General features: G+C 55.8%; 1 protein-coding gene across 2 annotated transcripts in view; it reads right to left on the bottom strand.

Moving 5' to 3' along the window:
• The window catches only part of DNAJC17 (DnaJ heat shock protein family (Hsp40) member C17), a 105,883-nt gene that overhangs the window by 89,144 nt on the left and 259 nt on the right, over positions 1-16,480 (bottom strand). The window lies entirely within an intron of this gene.

The raw sequence follows: 16,480 nt of genomic DNA, 5'->3' as shown, positions 1-16,480 counted from the left end.
CGGATTCTGCCCAGGCCAATCCCATCCCAGCACGATTCTGCCCTGAAATCCCAGGCCATCAGGATTCTGCCCCAAGCCATCCAGCTCAGGCGCATTATGCCACAGCAAATCCCGGCCCAGATGGACGCTTCACAAGTAATCCAAGACCAGATGGATTCTGCCCTGAAATCTCAAGCCATTAGGATTCTGCCACAAGCAATCCCAGCCCAGTCGGATTCTCACACAGCAAATCCCAGCCCAGATGGACATTGCCCAAATAATCCCAGCCCAGCTGGATTCTCTCTTAAGACTTCCAGGCCTAAGTGCATTGTGCCCCAGCCAATCCCAGCCCGCCTGGAACTCTGCCTCAGCCAAGCCCAACCCAGATGGACGCAGCCCATGCAATCCCCTGCAGGGCATTAGGATCCTGCCCCAGCCATATCAGCCCACTGGGATTCTGACCCAGCCAATCCCAGCCCACCTGGACTCTTGCTCAGCCAATCCCAGCCCGCCTGGATTCTGCCCATGTAATCCCCTGCACGCCTTTAGGATTCTGCCCCAAAATAGCCCAGCCCAGATGGATTCTGCCCAGGAAATCCCAGGCCATTACGATTCTGCCCCACGCCATCCCACTCCAGTCACATTCTGACGCAGCAAATCCCAGCACAGCTGGACACTTCCCCAAATACTCCCAGCCCACTCGGATTCTGCATTAAACCTTGCAGGGATAACTGGATTCTGCCCAGGGCAATCCCATCCCAGCACGATTCTGCCCTGAAATCCCAGGCCATCAGGATTCTGCCCCAAGCCATCCCAGCTCAGGCGCATTATGCCACAGCAAATCCCGGCCCAGATGGACGCTTCACAAGTAATCCAAGACCAGATGGATTCTGCCCTGAAATCTCAAGCCATTAGGATTCTGCCACAAGCAATCCCAGCCCAGTCGGATTCTCACACAGCAAATCCCAGCCCAGATGGACATTGCCCAAATAATCCCAGCCCAGTCGGATTCTCCCTTAAGACTTCCAGGCCTAAGTGCATTGTACCCCAGCCAATCCCAGCCCGCCTGGACTCTGCCTCAGCCAAGCCCAACCCAGATGGACGCAGCCCATGCAACCCCCTGCAGGGCATTAGGATCCTGCCCCAGCCATATCAGCCCACTGGGATTCTATCCCAGAAAATCCCAGCCAGGATGGACTCTTGCTCAGCCAATCCCAGCCAGGACAGACTCTGCCCATGTAATCCCCTGCAGGCCTTTAGGATTCCGCTCCAAAATATCCAAGCCTAGGTGGATGCTGCCTACGAAATCCCAGCCAAGCCAGATTCTGCCTTAGAGCTTTGCCGGGATAATTGGATTCCGTCCAGGCCAATCCCATCCAGGCAAGATTCTGCCCATGAAATCCCAGGCCATCAGGATTCTGCCCAAAGCCATCCCAGCCCAGTCGGATTCTCACACAGCAAATCCCAGCCCAGATGGACATTGCCCAAATAATCCCAGCCCAGCTGGATTCTCTCTTAAGACTTCCAGGCCTAAGTGCATTGTGCCCCAGCCAATACCAGCCCGCCTGGACTCTGCCTCAGCCAAGCCCAGCCCCGATGGACGCAGCCCATGTAATCCCCTGCAGGGCATTAGGATCCTGCCCCAGCCATATCAGCCCACTGGGATTCTGACCCAGCCAATCCCAGCCCACCTGGACTCTTGCTCAGCCAATCCCAGCCGGCCTGGATGCTGCCCATGTAATCCCCTGCACGCCTTTAGGATTCTGCCCCAAAATAGCCCAGCCCAGATGGATTCTGCCCAGGAAATCCCAGGCCATTACGATTCTGCCCCACGCCATCCCACTCCAGTCACATTCTGACGCAGCAAATCCCAGCACAGCTGGACACTTCCCCAAATACTCCCAGCCCACTCGGATTCTGCATTAAACCTTGCAGGGATAATCGGATTCTGCCCAGGCCAATCCCATCCCAGCACGATTCTGCCCTGAAATCCCAGGCCATCAGGATTCTGCCCCAAGCCATCCCAGCTCAGGCGCATTATGCCACAGCAAATCCCGGCCCAGATGGACGCTTCACAAGTAATCCAAGACCAGATGGATTCTGCCCTGAAATCTCAAGCCATTAGGATTCTGCCACAAGCAATCCCAGCCCAGTCGGATTCTCACACAGCAAATCCCAGCCCAGATGGACATTGCCCAAATAATCCCAGTCCAGGCGGATTCTCTCTTAAGACTTCCAGGCCTAAGTGCATTGTGCCCCAGCCAATCCCAGCCCGCCTGGACTCTGCCTCAGCCAAACCCAGCCCAGATGGACGCAGCCCATGCAATCCCCTGCAGGGCATTAGGATCCTGCCCCAGCCATATCAGCCTCCTGGCATTCTATCCCAGAAAATCCCAGCCAGGATGGACTCTTGCTCAGCCAATCCCAGCCAGGACAGACTCTGCCCATGTAATCCCCTGCAGGCCTTTAGGATTCCACTCCAAAATATCCAAGCCTAGGTGGATGCTGCCTACGAAATCCCAGCCAAGCCAGATTCTGCCTTAGAGCTTTGCCGGGATAATTGGATTCCGTCCAGGCCAATCCCATCCAGGCAAGATTCTGCCCATGAAATCCCAGGCCATCAGGATTCTGCCCAAAGCCATCCCAGCCCAGTCGGATTCTCACACAGCAAATCCCAGCCCAGATGGACATTGCCCAAATAATCCCAGCCCAGTCGGATTCTCCCTTAAGACTTCCAGGCCTAAGTGCATTGTGCCCCAGCCAATCCCAGCCCGCCTGGACTCTGCCTCAGCCAAGCCCAACCCAGATGGACGCAGCCCATGCAATCCCCTGCAGGGCATTAGGATCCTGCCCCAGCCATATCAGCCTCCTGGCATTCTATCCCAGAAAATCCCAGCCAGGATGGACTCTTGCTCAGCCAATCCCAGCCAGGACAGACTCTGCCCATGTAATCCCCTGCAGGCCTTTAGGATTCCGCTCCAAAATATCCAAGCCTAGGTGGATGCTGCCTACGAAATCCCAGCCAAGCCAGATTCTGCCTTAGAGCTTTGCCGGGATAATTGGATTCCGTCCAGGCCAATCCCATCCAGGCAAGATTCTGCCCATGAAATCCCAGGCCATCAGGATTCTGCCCAAAGCCATCCCAGCCCAGTCGGATTCTCACACAGCAAATCCCAGCCCAGATGGACATTGCCCAAATAATCCCAGCCCAGTCGGATTCTCCCTTAAGACCTTCCAGGCCTAAGTGCATTGTGCCCCAGCCAATCCCAGCCCGCCTGGACTCTGCCTCAGCCAAGCCCAGCCCCGATGGACGCAGCCCATGCAATCCCCTGCAGGGCATTAGGATCCTGCCCCAGCCATATCAGCCCACTGGGATTCTGACCCAGCCAATCCCAGCCCACCTGGACTCTTGCTCAGCCAATCCCAGCCCGCCTGGATTCTGCCCATGTAATCCCCTGCACGCCTTTAGGATTCTGCCCCAAAATAGCCCAGCCCAGATGGATTCTGCCCAGGAAATCCCAGGCCATTACGATTCTGCCCCACGCCATCCCACTCCAGTCACATTCTGACGCAGCAAATCCCAGCACAGCTGGACACTTCCCCAAATACTCCCAGCCCACTCGGATTCTGCATTAAACCTTGCAGGGATAATCGGATTCTGCCCAGGCCAATCCCATCCCAGCACGATTCTGCCCTGAAATCCCAGGCCATCAGGATTCTGCCCCAAGCCATCCCAGCTCAGGCGCATTATGCCACAGCAAATCCCGGCCCAGATGGACGCTTCACAAGTAATCCAAGACCAGATGGATTCTGCCCTGAAATCTCAAGCCATTAGGATTCTGCCACAAGCAATCCCAGCCCAGTCGGATTCTCACACAGCAAATCCCAGCCCAGATGGACATTGCCCAAATAATCCCAGCCCAGTCGGATTCTCCCTTAAGACTTCCAGGCCTAAGTGCATTGTGCCCCAGCCAATCCCAGCCCGCCTGGACTCTGCCTCAGCCAAGCCCAACCCAGATGGATGCAGCCCATGCAATCCCCTGCAGGGCATTAGGATCCTGCCCCAGCCATATCAGCCCACTGGGATTCTATCCCAGAAAATCCCAGCCCAGCTGGACACTTGCTCAGCCAATCCCAGCCAGGACAGACTCTGCCCATGTAATCCCCTGCAGGCCTTTAGGATTCTGCCCCAAAATATCCAAGCCTAGGTGGATGCTGCCTATGAAATCCCAGCCCAGCCAGATTCTGCCTTAGAGCTTTGCCGGGATAATTGGATTCCGTCCAGGCCAATCCCATCCAGGCACGATTCTGCCCATGAAATCCCAGGCCATCAGGATTCTGCCCAAAGCCATCCCAGCCCAGTCGGATTCTCACACAGCAAATCCCAGCCCAGATGGACATTGCCCAAATAATCCCAGCCCAGTCGGATTCTCCCTTAAGACCTTCCAGGCCTAAGTGCATTGTGCCCCAGCCAATCCCAGCCCGCCTGGACTCTGCCTCAGCCAAGCCCAGCCCAGATGGACGCAGCCCATGTAATCCCCTGCAGGGCATTAGGATCCTGCCCCAGCCATATCAGCCCACTGGGATTCTGACCCAGCCAATCCCAGCCCACCTGGACTCTTGCTCAGCCAATCCCAGCCCGCCTGGATTCTGCCCATGTAATCCCCTGCAGGCCTTTAGGATTCTGCCCCAAAATAGCCCAGCCCAGATGGATTCTGCCCAGGAAATCCCAGGCCATTACGATTCTGCCCCACGCCATCCCACTCCAGTCACATTCTGACGCAGCAAATCCCAGCACAGCTGGACACTTCCCCAAATACTCCCAGCCCACTCGGATTCTGCATTAAACCTTGCAGGGATAATCGGATTCTGCCCAGGCCAATCCCATCCCAGCACGATTCTGCCCTGAAATCCCAGGCCATCAGGATTCTGCCCCAAGCCATCCCAGCTCAGGCGCATTATGCCACAGCAAATCCCGGCCCAGATGGACGCTTCACAAGTAATCCAAGACCAGATGGATTCTGCCCTGAAATCTCAAGCCATTAGGATTCTGCCACAAGCCGTCCCAGCCCAGTCGGATTCTCACACAGCAAATCCCAGCCCAGATGGACATTGCCCAAATAATCCCAGCCCAGTCGGATTCTCCCTTAAGACTTCCAGGCCTAAGTGCATTGTGCCCCAGCCAATCCCAGCCCGCCTGGACTCTGCCTCAGCCAAGCCCAACCCAGATGGACGCAGCCCATGCAATCCCCTGCAGGGCATTAGGATCCTGCCCCAGCCATATCAGCCCACTGGGATTCTATCCCAGAAAATCCCAGCCCAGCTGGACTCTTGCTCAGCCAATCCCAGCCAGGACAGACTCTGCCCATGTAATCCCCTGCAGGCCTTTAGGATTCTGCCCCAAAATATCCAAGCCTAGGTGGATGCTGCCTATGAAATCCCAGCCCAGCCAGATTCTGCCTTAGAGCTTTGCCGGGATAATTGGATTCCGTCCAGGCCAATCCCATCCAGGCACGATTCTGCCCATGAAATCCCAGGCCATCAGGATTCTGCCCAAAGCCATCCCAGCCCAGTCGGATTCTGACACAGCAAATCCCAGCCCAGATGGACATTGCCCAAATAATCCCAGCCCAGCTGGATTCTCTCTTAAGACTTCCAGGCCTAAGTGCATTGTGCCCCAGCCAATTCCAGCCCGCCTGGACTCTGCCTCAGCCAAGCCCAGCCCAGATGGACGCAGCCCATGTAATCCCCTGCACGGCATTAGGATCCTGCCCCAGCCATATCAGCCCACTGGGATTCTGACCCAGCCAATCCCAGCCCACCTGGACTCTTGCTCAGCCAATCCCAGCCCGCCTGGATTCTGCCCATGTAATCCCCTGCACGCCTTTAGGATTCTGCCCCAAAATAGCCCAGCCCAGATGGATTCTGCCCAGGAAATCCCAGGCCATTACGATTCTGCCCCACGCCATCCCACTCCAGTCACATTCTGACGCAGCAAATCCCAGCACAGCTGGACACTTCCCCAAATACTCCCAGCCCACTCGGATTCTGCATTAAACCTTGCAGGGATAATCGGATTCTGCCCAGGCCAATCCCATCCCAGCACGATTCTGCCCTGAAATCCCAGGCCACCAGGATTCTGCCCCAAGCCATCCCAGCTCAGGCGCATTATGCCACAGCAAATCCCGGCCCAGATGGACGCTTCCCAAGTAATCCAAGACCAGATGGATTCTGCCCTGAAATCTCAAGCCATTAGGATTCTGCCACAAGCCATCCCAGCCCAGTCGGATTCTCACACAGCAAATCCCAGCCCAGATGGACATTGTCCAAATAATCCCAGCCCAGTCGGATTCTCCCTTAAGACTTCCAGGCCCAAGTGCATTGTGCCCCAGCCAATCCCAGCCCGCCTGGACTCTGCCTCAGCCTAGCCCAGCCTAGATGGACGCAGCCCATGTAATCCCCTGCAGGGCATTAGGATCCTGCCCCAGCCATATCAGCCCACTGGGATTCTATCCCAGAAAATCCCAGCCCAGCTGGACTCTTGCTCAGCCAATCCCAGCCAGGACAGACTCTGCCCATGTAATCCCCTGCAGGCCTTTAGGATTCTGCCCCAAAATATCCAAGCCTAGGTGGATGCTGCCTATGAAATCCCAGCCCAGCCAGATTCTGCCTTAGAGCTTTGCCGGGATAATTGGATTCCGTCCAGGCCAATCCCATCCAGGCACGATTCTGCCCATGAAATCCCAGGCCATCAGGATTCTGCCCAAAGCCATCCCAGCCCAGTCGGATTCTGACACAGCAAATCCCAGCCCAGATGGACATTGCCCAAATAATCCCAGCCCAGCTGGATTCTCTCTTAAGACTTCCAGGCCTAAGTGCATTGTGCCCCAGCCAATTCCAGCCCGCCTGGACTCTGCCTCAGCCAAGCCCAGCCCCGATGGACGCAGCCCATGTAATCCCCTGCACGGCATTAGGATCCTGCCCCAGCCATATCAGCCCACTGGGATTCTGACCCAGCCAATCCCAGCCCACCTGGACTCTTGCTCAGCCAATCCCAGCCCGCCTGGATTCTGCCCATGTAATCCCCTGAACGCCTTTAGGATTCTGCCCCAAAATAGCCCAGCCCAGATGCATTCTGCCCAGGAAATCCCAGGCCATTACGATTCTGCCCCACGCCATCCCACTCCAGTCACATTCTGACGCAGCAAATCCCAGCACAGCTGGACACTTCCCCAAATACTCCCAGCCCACTCGGATTCTGCATTAAACCTTGCAGGGATAATCGGATTCTGCCCAGGCCAATCCCATCCCAGCACGATTCTGCCCTGAAATCCCAGGCCACCAGGATTCTGCCCCAAGCCATCCCAGCTCAGGCGCATTATGCCACAGCAAATCCCGGCCCAGATGGACGCTTCACAAGTAATCCAAGACCAGATGGATTCTGCCCTGAAATCTCAAGCCATTAGGATTCTGCCACAAGCCATCCCAGCCCAGTCGGATTCTCACACAGCAAATCCCAGCCCAGATGGACATTGCCCAAATAATCCCAGCCCAGTCGGATTCTCCCTTAAGACTTCCAGGCCCAAGTGCATTGTGCCCCAGCCAATCCCAGCCCACCTGGAACTCTGCCTCAGCCAAGCCCAGCCCAGATGGACGCAGCCCATGCAATCCCCTGCAGGGCATTAGGATCCTGCCCCAGCCATATCAGCCTCCTGGCATTCTATCCCAGAAAATCCCAGCCAGGATGGACTCTTGCTCAGCCAATCCCAGCCAGGACAGACTCTGCCCATGTAATCCCCTGCAGGCCTTTAGGATTCCGCTCCAAAATATCCAAGCCTAGGTGGATGCTGCCTATGAAATCCCAGCCCAGCCAGATTCTGCCTTAGAGCTTTGCCGGGATAATTGGATTCCGTCCAGGCCAATCCCATCCAGGCACGATTCTGCCCATGAAATCCCAGGCCATCAGGATTCTGCCCAAAGCCATCCCAGCCCAGTCAGATTCTGACACAGCAAATCCCAGCCCAGATGGACATTGCCCAAATAATCCCAGCCCAGTCGGATTCTCTCTTAAGACTTCCAGGCCTAAGTGCATTGTGCCCCAGCCAATCCCAGCCCGCCTGGACTCTGCCTCAGCCAAGCCCAGCCCAGATGGACGCAGCCCATGCAATCCCCTGCAGGGCATTAGGATCCTGCCCCAGCCATATCAGCCCACTGGGATTCTGACCCAGCCAATCCCAGCCCACCTGGACTCTTGCTCAGCCAATCCCAGCCCGCCTGGATTCTGCCCATGTAGTCCCCTGCAGGCCTTTAGGATTCTGCCCCAAAATAGCCCAGCCCAGATGCATTCTGCCCAGGAAATCCCAGGCCATTACGATTCTGCCCCACGCCATCCCACTCCAGTCAGATTCTGGCGCAGCAAATCCCAGCACAGCTGGACACTTCCCCAAATACTCCCAGCCCACTCGGATTCTGCATTAAACCTTGCAGGGATAACTGGATTCTGCCCAGGCCAATCCCATCCCAGCACGATTCTGCCCTGAAATCCCAGGCCATCAGGATTCTGCCCCAAGCCATCCCAGCTCAGGCGCATTATGCCACAGCAAATCCCGGCCCAGATGGACGCTTCACAAGTAATCCAAGACCAGATGGATTCTGCCCTGAAATCTCAAGCCATTAGGATTCTGCCACAAGCAATCCCAGCCCAGTCGGATTCTCACACAGCAAATCCCAGCCCAGATGGACATTGCCCAAATAATCCCAGCCCAGTCGGATTCTCCCTTAAGACTTCCAGGCCTAAGTGCATTGTGCCCCAGCCAATCCCAGCCCGCCTGGAACTCTGCCTCAGCCAAGCCCAACCCAGATGGACGCAGCCCATGCAATCCCCTGCAGGGCATTAGGATCCTGCCCCAGCCATATCAGCCTCCTGGCATTCTATCCCAGAAAATCCCAGCCAGGATGGACTCTTGCTCAGCCAATCCCAGCCAGGACAGACTCTGCCCATGTAATCCCCTGCAGGCCTTTAGGATTCCGCTCCAAAATATCCAAGCCTAGGTGGATGCTGCCTATGAAATCCCAGCCCAGCCAGATTCTGACTTAGAGCTTTGCCGGGATAATTGGATTCCGTCCAGGCCAATCCCATCCAGGCACGATTCTGCCCATGAAATCCCAGGCCATCAGGATTCTGCCACAAGCAATCCCAGCCCAGTCGGATTCTCACACAGCAAATCCCAGCCCAGATGGACATTGCCCAAATAATCCCAGCCCAGTCGGATTCTCTCTTAAGACTTCCAGGCCTAAGTGCATTGTGCCCCAGCCAATCCCAGCCCGCCTGGACTCTGCCTCAGCCAAGCCCAGCCCAGATGGACACAGCCCATGTAATCCCCTGCAGGGCATTAGGATCCTGCCCCAGCCATATCAGCCTCCTGGCATTCTATCCCAGAAAAACCCAGCCAGGATGGACTCTTGCTCAGCCAATCCCAGCCAGGACAGACTCTGCCCATGTAATCCCCTGCAGGCTTTAAGGATTCCGCTCCAAAATATCCAAGCCTAGGTGGATGCTGCCTATGAAATCCCAGCCCAGCCAGATTCTGCCTTAGAGCTTTGCCGGGATAATTGGATTCCGTCCAGTCCAATCCCATCCAGGCACGATTCTGCCCATGAAATCCCAGGCCATCAGGATTCTGCCCCAAGCCATCCCAGCTCAGGCGCATTATGCCACAGCAAATCCCGGCCCAGATGGACATTGCCCAAATAATCCCAGCCCAGTCGGATTCTCCCTTAAGACTTCCAGGCCTAAGTGCATTGTGCCCCAGCCAATCCCAGCCCGCCTGGACTCTGCCTCAGCCAAGCCCAGCCCAGATGGACACAGCCCATGTAATCCCCTGCAGGGCATTAGGATCCTGCCCCAGCCATATCAGCCTCCTGGCATTCTATCCCAGAAAAACCCAGCCAGGATGGACTCTTGCTCAGCCAATCCCAGCCAGGACAGACTCTGCCCATGTAATCCCCTGCAGGCCTTTAGGATTCCGCTCCAAAATATCCAAGCCTAGGTGGATGCTGCCTATGAAATCCCAGCCCAGCCAGATTCTGCCTTAGAGCTTTGCCGGGATAATTGGATTCCGTCCAGGCCAATCCCATCCAGGCAAGATTCTGCCCATGAAATCCCAGGCCATCAGGATTCTGCCCCAAGCCATCCCAGCTCAGGCGCATTATGCCACAGCAAATCCCGGCCCAGATGGACGCTTCACAAGTAATCCAAGACCAGATGGATTCTGCCCTGAAAACTCAAGCCATTAGGATTCTGCCACAAGCAATCCCAGCCCAGTCGGATTCTCACACAGCAAATCCCAGCCCAGATGGACATTGCCCAAATAATCCCAGCCCAGTTGGATTCTCTCTTAAGACTTCCAGGCCTAAGTGCATTGTGCCCCAGCCAATCCCAGCCCGCCTGGACTCTGCCTCAGCCAAGCCCAGCCCAGATGGACGCAGCCCATGCAATCCCCTGCAGGGCATTAGGAGCCTGCCCCAGCCATATCAGCCCACTGGGATTCTGACTCAGCCAATCCCAGCCCACCTGGACTCTTGCTCAGCCAATCCCAGCCCGCCTGGATTCTGCCCATGTAATCCCCTGCACGCCTTTAGGATTCTGCCCCAAAATAGCCCAGCCCAGATGGATTCTGCCCAGGAAATCCCAGGCCATTACGATTCTGCCCCACGCCATCCCACTCCAGTCACATTCTGGCGCAGCAAATCCCAGCACAGCTGGACACTTCCCCAAATACTCCCAGCCCACTCGGATTCTGCATTAAACCTTGCAGGGATAATCGGATTCTGCCCAGGCCAATCCCATCCCAGCACGATTCTGCCCTGAAATCCCAGGCCGTCAGGATTCTCCCCCAAGCCATCCCAGCTCAGGCGCATTATGCCACAGCAAATCCCGGCCCACATGGACGCTTCCCAAGTAATCCAAGACCAGATGGATTCTGCCCTGAAATCTCAAGCCATTAGGATTCTGCCACAAGCAATCCCAGCCCAGTCGGATTCTCACACAGCAAATCCCAGCCCAGATGGATGCTGCCCAGGCCAATCCCATCCAGGCACGATTCTGCCCTGAAATCCCAGGCCATCAGGATTCTGCCACAAGCAATCCCAGCCCAGTCGGATTCTCACACAGCAAATCCCAGCCCAGATGGACATTGCCCAAATAATCCCAGCCCAGTCGGATTCTCTCTTAAGACTTCCAGGCCTAAGTGCATTGTGCCCCAGCCAATCCCAGCCCGCCTGGACTCTGCCTCAGCCAAGCCCAACCCAGATGGACGCAGCCCATGCAATCCCCTGCAGGGCATTAGGATCCTGCCCCAGCCATATCAGCCTCCTGGCATTCTATCCCAGAAAATCCCAGCCCAGCTGGACTCTTGCTCAGCCAATCCCAGCCAGGACAGACTCTGCCATGTAATCGCCTGCATGCCTTTAGGATTCTGCCCCAAAATATCCAAGCCTAGGTGGATGCTGCCCGTGAAATCCCAGGCCATCAGGATTCTGACCCAGGCCATCCCAGCCCAGTCAGATTCTGACACAGCAAATCCCAGCCCAGATGAACACTGCCCAAACAATCCCAGCCCATTCGGATTCTCCCTTAAGACTTCCAGGCCTAAGTGCATTGTGCCCCAGCCAATCCCAGCCCGCCTGGACTCTGCCCCAGCCAATCCCAGCCCGCCTGGACTCTGCCCCAGCCAATCCCAGCCCGCCTGGACTCTGCCCCAGCCAATCCCAGCCCGCCTGGACTCTGCCCCAGCCATTCCCAGCCCGCCTGGACTCTGCCCCAGCCAATCCCAGCCCGCCTGGACTCTGCCCCAGCCAATCCCAGCCCGCCTGGACTCTGCCCCAGCCAATCCCAGCCCGCCTGGACTCTGCCCCATGAAATCCCAGGGCATTAGGATTCCGCCCCAGCCATACCAGCCTCCTTGCATTCTACCCCAGCCAATCCCAGCCAGGATGGACTGTGCCGCAGCCAATTCCAGCCAGGACGGACTCTGCCCATGTAATCCCCTGCAGGCCTTTAGGATTCTGACCCAAAATACCCAAGCCTAGGTGGATGCTGCCGAAGCAATTCCAGCACACCTGGACTCTGCCCATGCAATCCCAGGCCATTAGGATTCTGCTTCAAGATATCCCAGACTACTCGTATTCTACCAAACATTTCCAGTCTACCTGGAATCTACCCATGCAATCCCAGGCCATTACGATTCTGACCCAAGTCATCACAGCTCACCTGGATTCTGCCCAAGCCAATCCCATCCAAGATGGACGCAGCCCAAGCAAACCCAGCCCAGTCGGATTCTGCCTTAAGCCTTGCAGGGATAACAGGATTCTGCCCAGGCCAATCCCATCCCAGCATGATTCTGCCCATGAAATCCCAGGCCGTTAAAATTCTATCCCAAGCCATCCCAGCTCAGGCGCATTATGCCACAGCAAATCACAGCCCAGATGGACGCTTCCCAAGTAATCCAAGACCAGATGGATTCTGCCCTGAAATCCCAGACCTTTAGGATTCTGCCACAAGCAATCCCAGCCCAGTCGGATTCCCACACAGCAAATCCCAGCCCAGATGGACATTGCCCAAATAATCCCAGCCCAGTCGGATTCTCCCTTAAGACTTCCAGGCCTAAGTGCATTGTGCCCCAGCCAATCCCAGCCCGCCTGGACTCTGCCTCAGCCAAGCCCAACCCAGATGGACGCAGCCCATGCAATCCCCTGCAGGGCATTAGGATCCCGCCCCAGCCAATCCCAGCCCGCCTGGACTCTGCCCCAGCCAATCCCTGGGCCTTAGGATTCCGCCCCAGCCAATCCCTGGGCCTTAGGATTCCGCCCCAGCCAATCCCTGGGCCTTAGGATTCCGCCCCAGCCAATCCCTGGGCCTTAGGATTCCGCCCCAGCCAATCCCTGGGCCTTAGGATTCCGCCCCAGCCAATCCCTGGGCCTTAGGATTCCGCCCCAGCCAATCCCTGGGCCTTAGGATTCCGCCCCAGCCAATCCCTGGGCCTTAGGATTCCGCCCCAGCCAATCCCTGGGCCTTAGGATTCCGCCCCAGCCAATCCCTGGGCCTTAGGATTCCGCCCCAGCCAATCCCTGGGCCTTAGGATTCCGCCCCAGCCAATCCCTGGGCCTTAGGATTCCGCCCCAGCCAATCCCTGGGCCTTAGGATTCCGCCCCAGCCAATCCCTGGGCCTTAGGATTCCGCCCCAGCCAATCCCTGGGCCTTAGGATTCCGCCCCAGCCAATCCCTGGGCCTTAGGATTCCGCCCCAGCCAATCCCTGGGCCTTAGGATTCCGCCCCAGCCAATCCCTGGGCCTTAGGATTCCGCCCCAGCCAATCCCTGGGCCTTAGGATTCCGCCCCAGCCAATCCCTGGGCCTTAGGATTCCGCCCCAGCCAATCCCTGGGCCTTAGGATTCCGCCCCAGCCAATCCCTGGGCCTTAGGATTCCGCCCCAGCCAATCCCTGGGCCTTAGGATTCCGCCCCAGCCAATCCCTGGGCCTTAGGATTCCGCCCCAGCCAATCCCTGGGCCTTAGGATTCCGCCCCAGCCAATCCCTGGGCCTTAGGATTCCGCCCCAGCCAATCCCTGGGCCTTAGGATTCCGCCCCAGCCAATCCCTGGGCCTTAGGATTCCGCCCCAGCCAATCCCTGGGCCTTAGGATTCCGCCCCAGCCAATCCCTGGGCCTTAGGATTCCGCCCCAGCCAATCCCTGGGCCTTAGGATTCCGCCCCAGCCAATCCCTGGGCCTTAGGATTCCGCCCCAGCCAATCCCTGGGCCTTAGGATTCCGCCCCAGCCAATCCCTGGGCCTTAGGATTCCGCCCCAGCCAATCCCTGGGCCTTAGGATTCCGCCCCAGCCAATCCCTGGGCCTTAGGATTCCGCCCCAGCCAATCCCTGGGCCTTAGGATTCCGCCCCAGCCAATCCCTGGGCCTTAGGATTCCGCCCCAGCCAATCCCTGGGCCTTAGGATTCCGCCCCAGCCAATCCCTGGGCCTTAGGATTCCGCCCCAGCCAATCCCTGGGCCTTAGGATTCCGCCCCAGCCAATCCCTGGGCCTTAGGATTCCGCCCCAGCCAATCCCTGGGCCTTAGGATTCCGCCCCAGCCAATCCCTGGGCCTTAGGATTCCGCCCCAGCCAATCCCTGGGCCTTAGGATTCCGCCCCAGCCAATCCCTGGGCCTTAGGATTCCGCCCCAGCCAATCCCTGGGCCTTAGGATTCCGCCCCAGCCAATCCCTGGGCCTTAGGATTCCGCCCCAGCCAATCCCTGGGCCTTAGGATTCCGCCCCAGCCAATCCCTGGGCCTTAGGATTCCGCCCCAGCCAATCCCTGGGCCTTAGGATTCCGCCCCAGCCAATCCCTGGGCCTTAGGATTCCGCCCCAGCCAATCCCTGGGCCTTAGGATTCCGCCCCAGCCAATCCCTGGGCCTTAGGATTCCGCCCCAGCCAATCCCTGGGCCTTAGGATTCGCCCCAGCCAATCCCTGGGCATTAGGATTCCGCCCCAGCCAATCCCTGGGCATTAGGATTCCGCCCCAGCCATACCAGCCTCCTGGCATTCTACCCCAGCCATTCCCAGCCAGGATGGACTCTGCCCATGGAATCCCCTGCAGGGCATTAGGATTGTGCCCTAAACTATCCAACCCTAGGTGGATGATGCCCAAGCAATTCTAGCCTAGCTGGACTCTGCCCTTTCATGTCCCCAAGGCCTGACAGAAAATGAAGACCAGTTCTGGAGTGCCAAGATCTCCGTCACTCCGCATATTGAAAGCTAAAGCAGCCAACTATGGTAGCAAGATACCTCTGAAGAATTCAGTTTTTAATCTCAATGCAGTTACCTGTCTTTTCTAATCACACTCTACTACAAGGATATGCATTTAGCCCAGGACACTTAGTAGGCAGGCAGCCATATTTTGAAGAAGTCTAAGCTTTTCAAAGCCTTAAGTTTTACTAGGTGCATTATATACATTGTATTACATCATTAACATCAGCAAAGTCAAGTCTGGTTCACTAAGGCAGTTTTCTAGAAGAGGGTACTCCGTTCTCTGCAGCTGTAACTTTGGGGCAGAGAAAGTATCATTCACTGTACAACAATTATGTCTGGCAAGGTGGAGAATTTTTGACAAAAGACTGTTTAATCTCTTTCAAAGAAAGACTGTACGACTTTCTGAGCTAAGTCAGTTTTAACAACCTGAATTCCCTTTGCCAGAGAAACATCTGAATGCCAGAAAGGAAAGGAAGAAAAGCTGCTCTGTTCCACTGCCAAGCAGCCTTCTGCTAAAGTAGGTGGAATAAGCAATCACTCGGCACCCTCTGGTGGGCAAAGCTCTGGGAAGGGAAACTGCAGCTGAAGCTATAGGCTCGTCCTGCCTCCTGCATAAGCAAGACTCGTTAAGCGAGAAGTCTCTTCCCCGTGTATCAGTCACAATTATTATAGTAAGTATGTGGTCATTCCAGATAAGGCTTCTTTAAACAGTGAGGTTAAATTGCCTCAACAGTCTTGCTCCCCTTTATTAGTCTCTTGTGGCCACGCTAATCTGCATACAAAGGGTCTTTGGGCTGTTTCAAGTATTTTACATCAACGATTAGCACTCTAATTAGACTTGTCACTTTTTAAGTTGCACCGTAACGTCCACTTTGCAATTTTCCTCATCCTTTTCCCCAGCAACTAGCTCAGCAGTGAAGCTGGGGGCACCTGAAGTCTTTCCTCACATTCAGTCCTGAGTGTTATATTTGGCTTGTTCCCATTTTGTGCTTAATACACATGGAAATTCCAGGCAGCTTCAGACACAATTGCTGGTTATGCCCAGACTGTAGCTTCTGAGTCTTATCCTGCTGTACTGCTAGCGCTCTTTACTGCTAAAGAAAAAAAAGCAAAAAAAAGCATCTAAGGAGGAGAAGTAAAGTCTTCCTTTCAAGTTTAACTTTGTTTAGTTACTAACAGTTTTACTCAGAGAATTGCTTCCATTGAAATGCCACTTTTCTCAGTTCAGTTGCTCAAATCCCGTGTTTAGTGTTCTTACCAATTAAGTAAAGAAAAAAAATAATAGGAACGTGTAATTCCAAACAAATAAAATTAACAAGATGACCTCAGGGAACCTATACTACTCAGACCAACGTCTAACAACCAGATTTTTGGTAAACACATGAGCTTTCCTTCTGCTGGCACATAAACAAAGTCAGAGAAGTATCATCCAAGACAAATCCTGCAGTTATCTCCAACTTATTTCAGCCTCCTCCAAAGCCAGGCTTCACCCCACAGGACCAAGATGAGAAAACGGAAGGTTAAGTTCACCACAGCAAAGCCAGCATCAGAAAAAATGGGCTTTTCCACTCATTATTAGCTCAAGCCGACAAGGCTGCAGATATGACATAAAAACAGCGCCTGGAGGATCCGCTCAGCCAAGTGTCGGAGCGCAGCACCCGCAGCGCAGCCCCACGCCCGAGCCGCCCCTGCCCCCGG

The sequence above is a fragment of the Falco cherrug genome, chromosome 10, assembly GCF_023634085.1.
Source record: "Falco cherrug isolate bFalChe1 chromosome 10, bFalChe1.pri, whole genome shotgun sequence".
Lineage (NCBI taxonomy): Eukaryota > Metazoa > Chordata > Aves > Falconiformes > Falconidae > Falco > Falco cherrug.
The sequence above is the reverse complement of the archived record's forward strand: the minus strand, read 5'-3'. Positions and strand labels throughout refer to the sequence as shown.